Here is a 6,030-nt window from a genome sequence, read left to right on the forward strand (position 1 = left end):
TTGTCATCTATCGGACACAGGGTCAATGAGGTGTAGTCGGAGGTGTACATTATAAACCCAGGATAGAGGGGTTCAGTGAATGTGGTGTGTTCTGTGTAGAAGTGTGTCACTGTACCAGAGGAGGACACACTATAGAAGGACAACGTACCAGCTGGCCAGTCCAGATACACCCCAACTCTCTTAGAAACAGGAAAGGTATCTGGTCGGCTGTATCTGATGACTCCATTATGGTAAAAGTTATAACCACTATCATAGCAGACTAAACACCAGGACTCCTTATTGTGTCCAATCCTACGGTCACTCTCCCCTCCCTTCCTCTTCATTCCTTTGTACGCCACACCAATGAAAGCACCGTCACCATCCCTCTCCACATCCCAGTAATAACGACCTCCAGATAAACCTTCTCTGCAGAGAACTTGGGGATGAAAGTCAAATCTGTCTGGATGGTCTTCATAATGCTGCTTCTCTTCCACCAATGTCACCTTCCTGTTCCCCTCAGATAGTATCAGGTATGGGTTTGCTGTATTTGGGTCCAGGGTGAGATAACAGGCATCTGTAGACAAAAGGAGAGTTTAATCAAACCACATCTTCATATAAAATGTTGTTTTGTAGGTACAGAACAAGTATTGATTAGTTACTATGTTAATATAGTTCTGAGTATACAGTTAAATAGGATTGTAGAGACTTACATTTCCGTGGCCCTGATTTCAGCCTGCACTCTCCACCATGATCAACACTGTAGGAGAAACAGGTTATGTCAGGATTTGGCCAGGGTTGTTCCGGGTTTTGGTCACTAGATGCCCCCATTGTGCTTTTTGACCTTATGTTTTTTCCCTTGATTCCCATTATTATTTGCACCTGTGCCTCGTTTCCCCTGATTGTATTTAAACCCTTAGTTTCCCTCAGTTCTGTGCTCTGTGTTTGTATGTTAGCACCCAGCCCTAGTGTTCTGTGTATTCTTGTCGATTCCGGTGGACGCTCTTGTGGAATTCTGTTTTTGTTTTTTGAGTAACTCTTGAGGCTTTTTTGTGCTATACCTACCACCTTTTGGATTTGCCATTTTGTATTGAAGGACTTCTCCTTTTTACTTTATTAAATACACCGTCTTAAGTACTGCTGTGTCTGCCTCATCTTCTGGGTTCTGCTGACTATTCGTGGCTCAGTTGGTTAAGTGACTGTTTCTCACTCCGGAGACCCAGGTTCGTAACCGGGTCCTGACAGAAACACAGAGCCAAAAATGAACCCAGAGGCAGCCAGTTCCCAGGACCTTTTTGCCATGCTGTCCCACCACCAGGAGACTGTCCAACGCCACGAAGCCGCCCTGGTTCAGCAAGAGGCCTTAATGGCTAGACATTCTCATCTTCTGTCGGAGATGCTGACTTCCATTAAGCAAATATCTGATCGTCTTACCCCGGCAACAGTTCCCGTCCCAGTACCTCAGATTCACGTACCCATGGCAGTTAACCCCCTGGCTGAACCTCGTCTTCCACCTCCCCAACGGTTCTCAGGTGATCCAAGTGCTTGTAAAGGGTTTCTCACCCAATGTTCTCTCTCCTTTGAGCTACAACCCTCGTCGTTTCCCACCGACCGGTCTAAGATCGCTTATATCATCACCCTGCTGTCGGAAAAAGCCCTGGCCTGGGCTACTGCTGTGTGGGATGCCCATACTTCATGCTGTGCCAGCTACTCTGCCTTTGCTGAGGAATTCAAACGAGTGTTTCAAGGCCCAAGCAGTGGTTCTGACTCAGCCAAACAGCTCCTGACTCTCCACCAAGGTTGGCGCAGCGTGACGGACTATGCCATTCAGTTCCGCACGGTGGCAGCAGCGAGTGGTTGGAACAACGAGGCGCTCACGGTGTGCTTTCTGAAAGGCCTTTCCGACACTATCCAAGATGAACTGGCCACTCGGGAACCACCGGACAATCTCGAGTCCCTGATCAAGTTGGCCTCACGCATTGACCAGCGTCTGAGAGAGAGAGAACTCAACCGTAGACCTCTAGCCCTATCAGTCCCAGCTCCGAGTCCCCACCTTTATCCTCGCTGGCTCCACCGGAACCCATGCAGATTGGACGCATCTCCCAGGCTGAGAGAGACCGCCGGATGAGGGAGCGACGCTGTCTATATTGCGGCAAACCGGGCCATTTCCGTTCCACGTGTCCCGGGCTCCAGGGAAACACTCTGTCCCGTACAGACCGGGGGAACTGTAACGGGAAACATAACCTCCTCCCATCCGTCCAACTCCCGTCTGCTCATTCCAGTCACCCTCTCCTGGGACAACCACAAGCTTCACCTTCAAGCCTTGGTAGACTCTGGAGCCGCAGGTAACTTCATGGATGGTGTCTGGGCGAAGGAGAATGGCGTTCCCTCTGAACCTCTAAGTGAACCCATGAGGGTCACTACATTGGATGGAAGCCCTTTGGGATCTGGACTTGTCACTCATGTCACTACCTCCTTGCGACTTTCAGTTTCACAACACCAGGAATTGATGAACTTTCATTTGATCTCCTGTTCCGAGTTCCCTCTCGTCCTTGGATACCCCTGGCTTCACAGCCATAACCCTCACATCGACTGGTCTGTGGGCACTATCAAGCAGTGGGGTCCTACGTGCCAAGCTACTTGTATTTTCCAGAATTCCCCGAGTTCTACTCCCGAGTCTTTAGAATCCATCGACCTGACCCGAGTTCCCGAGTGTTACCATGACCTCAAACTGGTGTTTAGCAAACAGAGGGCCACCATGCTACCACCCCATAGACCTTACGATTGCCCCATCGACCTGTTTCCGGGCACTTGCCCCCCAGGGGTCGGATCTTTTCCCTATCTCCACCCGAACGAGCTGCTATGGATACCTACATCAAGGACGCTCTGGAAGCAGGCCTCATGCGTCCATCCACCTCCCGGCGGGAGCAGGGTTTTTCTTTGTTGCCAAGAAAGACGGTGGATTACGTCCTTGCATCGACTACCGGGGACTCAATGCCATAACCGTCCGTAACCGTTACCCGCTACCCCTTATGGCCACAGCCTTCGAGCTGCTCCAGGAAGCAGTTGTTTTCACTAAGCTTGACCTGCGGAACGCATACCATCTTGTGCGGATCAGACCTGGTGACGAGTGGAAGACCGCTTTCAACACGCCTACTGGTCACTATGAATACTTGGTGATGCCCTTCGGCCTGACCAACGCCCCAGCGGTGTTCCAAGCGCTCATAAACGATGTGCTTAGGGATATGCTTAACATATTTGTGTTCGTTTACTTGGATGACATCCTCATCTTTTCGAGCTCCCTTCAAGAACACACTAAGCATGTCAGACAAGTACTCAAACGCCTCCTGGACAGCCATCTGTACGTTAAGCCGGAAAAATGTGAATTCCATTCATCCCGAGTACAATTCCTGGGATTTGTAGTGGAACCCGGTCGAGTCCAAATGGACCCCAGGAAGGTAGGGGCGGTAGCGGATTGGCCCACCCCCAAATCCCGTTAAGGAAGTTCAGCGTTTCCTGGGCTTCACAAACTTTTACCGCAAGTTCATCAAGAACTTCAGCTTGGTGGCAGCCCCTCTCTCAGCTTTAACCAAGGGTGGCAATGCAAGGTTTTTGTGGGGAAGAGAAGCTGAGACGGCCTTCCAAGGACTCAAGCAGCGCGTTCTCTCTGCTCCCATCCTGATACTACCGACTACGGATGAACCATTTGTGGTGGAGGTAGACGCATCAGAGGTTGGTGTTGGAGCTGTCCTGTCTCAGAGGGGTGAAGACAAGAAGCTTCATCCGTGCGCTTTCTTCTCACACCGGCTTACCCCGACTGAGAGGAACTACGATGTGGGGGATCGTGAACTCCTAGCGGTTAAGATGGCATTGAAGGAATGGAGACACTGGCTCGAGGGGGCTTCTCACCCGTTTCAAGTGCTTACGGACCACAAAAATCTGGAGTATATCCAGCAGGCGAAGCGGTTGAACTCTATACAAGCTAGATCGTCTCTTTTCTTCAATCGATTCCAGTTTATCCTCACCTATCGGCCCGGGTCGAAGAATCTCAAACCGGATGCCCTGTCCCGAGTCTACGCTCCTGCCATTCGAGATGACACGGACATGCCTGTCCTTCCTGCTGCTAAGATTGTGGCTCCGATCTCGTGGCAAGTTGAGGATACCGTGAGACGTGCTCAAGCTAGCGAACCGGACCCGAAAGGAGGTCCTGCCAATCGGTTGTTTGTCCCCAAGGCAGTGAGGACTCAGGTCCTTCTGTGGGGGCACTCCTCTCGCCTCACCTGTCATCCGGGCGTAGGTCGCACCTTGGAGTTCATCCAGCGTAAGTTCTGGTGGCCTACCATAAGAGAAGACGTTGCCACTTTCGTCAATGCCTGCCCCGTGTGCTGCCAGGGCAAATCTTCTCACCTCCGCCCTCAAGGACTCCTTCACCCTTTACCTGTTCCCCACAGACCCTGGTCCCATATCTCATTGGACTTTATTACTGGACTTCCTCCATCCCATGGCAATACTACTATCCTAGTCATAATCGACAGGTTTTCAAAGGCGGCCAGGTTCGTCCCTCTGACTAAGTTACCTTCTGCCAAGGAAACGGCTGAGTTAGTTATTAATCATGTGTTCCGAGTCTTCGGCATTCCTCAAGATATGGTTTCTGACAGAGGTCCCCAGTTCGCCTCAAGGTTTTGGAAGGCCTTCTGCCAACTCATGGGGGCTTCTGCCAGTCTATCTTCAGGGTACCATCCGGAGTCCAACGGCCAAACAGAGAGGATGAATCAAGAGCTGGAAACCACCCTCCGATGTATGACTCGTGACAACCCGTCCACATGGTCATCCTTTATTGTTTGGGCCGAATACGCGCACAACACCTTGCGCTCCTCCTCCACTGGTATGTCCCCGCACGAGTGTCAGTTTGGCTATGCTCCTCCATTGTTCCCGGACCAGGAGGCAGAAGTCAGAGTGCCTTCAGCCTTGAAGTTCGTCAGACGCTGTCGGCTTATGTGGAGGAAGACCCGTCTTAATCTTATGCGTTCCTCACAGAGGTACCAACAACAAGCCAACAGACGTCGCCGTCCCGGGCCTACCCTGCGCCCCGGCCAGAGAGTCTGGCTCTCCACAAGAGACTTACCACTACGGGTGGAGTCTCGCAAGCTGTCCCAGAAATACATCGGTCCCTTCAAGGTTGCCAGGAGAGTTAACCCAGTTTCTTATCGCCTACACTTACCCAGATCCCTTAAGATTAATCCCACATTTCACATTTCATTGTTAAAACCTGTTGTTTTTTCTCCCCTTGTCCCGGCAGACAGACCTCCGCCTCGTGTCATTGGAGGCCAGCCGGCTTATACCGTCCATCGGATACTGGATTCCCGCCGGGTGCAGCGGTCCTGGCAGTATCTGGTGGACTGGGAAGGCTACGGTCCCGAGGAGCGCTCCTGGGTTCCTGCCAAAGACATCCTGGACCCTGACCTCATTCGTCAGTTCAGGGCCCTCCACCCTGAGAGAGCTGGTAGGAACGTCAGGAGCCGTTCCTAGGGGGGGGATTCTGTCAGGATTTGGCCAGGGTTGTTCCGGGTTTTGGTCACTAGATGCCCCCATTGTGCTTTTTGACCTTATGTTTTTTTCCCTTGATTCCCATTATTATTTGCACCTGTGCCTCGTTTCCCCTGATTGTATTTAAACCCTTAGTTTCCCTCAGTTCTGTGCTCTGTGTTTGTATGTTAGCACCCAGCCCTAGTGTTCTGTGTATTCTTGTCGATTCCGGTGGACGCTCTTGTGGAATTCTGTTTTTGTTTTTTGAGTATCTCTTGAGGCTTTTTTGTGCTATACCTACCACCTTTTGGATTTGCCATTTTGTATTGAAGGACTTCTCCTTTTTACTTTATTAAATACACCGTCTTAAGTACTGCTGTGTCTGCCTCATCTTCTGGGTTCTGCTGACTATTCGTGGCTCAGTTGGTTAAGTGACTGTTTCTCACTCCGGAGACCCAGGTTCGTAACCGGGTCCTGACAGGTTATTGACTGACAAAGACCTAATAAAGCAGTCAACATTTAAACCAT

This window comes from Oncorhynchus masou, unplaced genomic scaffold, assembly GCF_036934945.1.
Source record: "Oncorhynchus masou masou isolate Uvic2021 unplaced genomic scaffold, UVic_Omas_1.1 unplaced_scaffold_1915, whole genome shotgun sequence".
In the NCBI taxonomy this organism is placed as follows: Eukaryota; Metazoa; Chordata; class Actinopteri; order Salmoniformes; family Salmonidae; genus Oncorhynchus; species Oncorhynchus masou.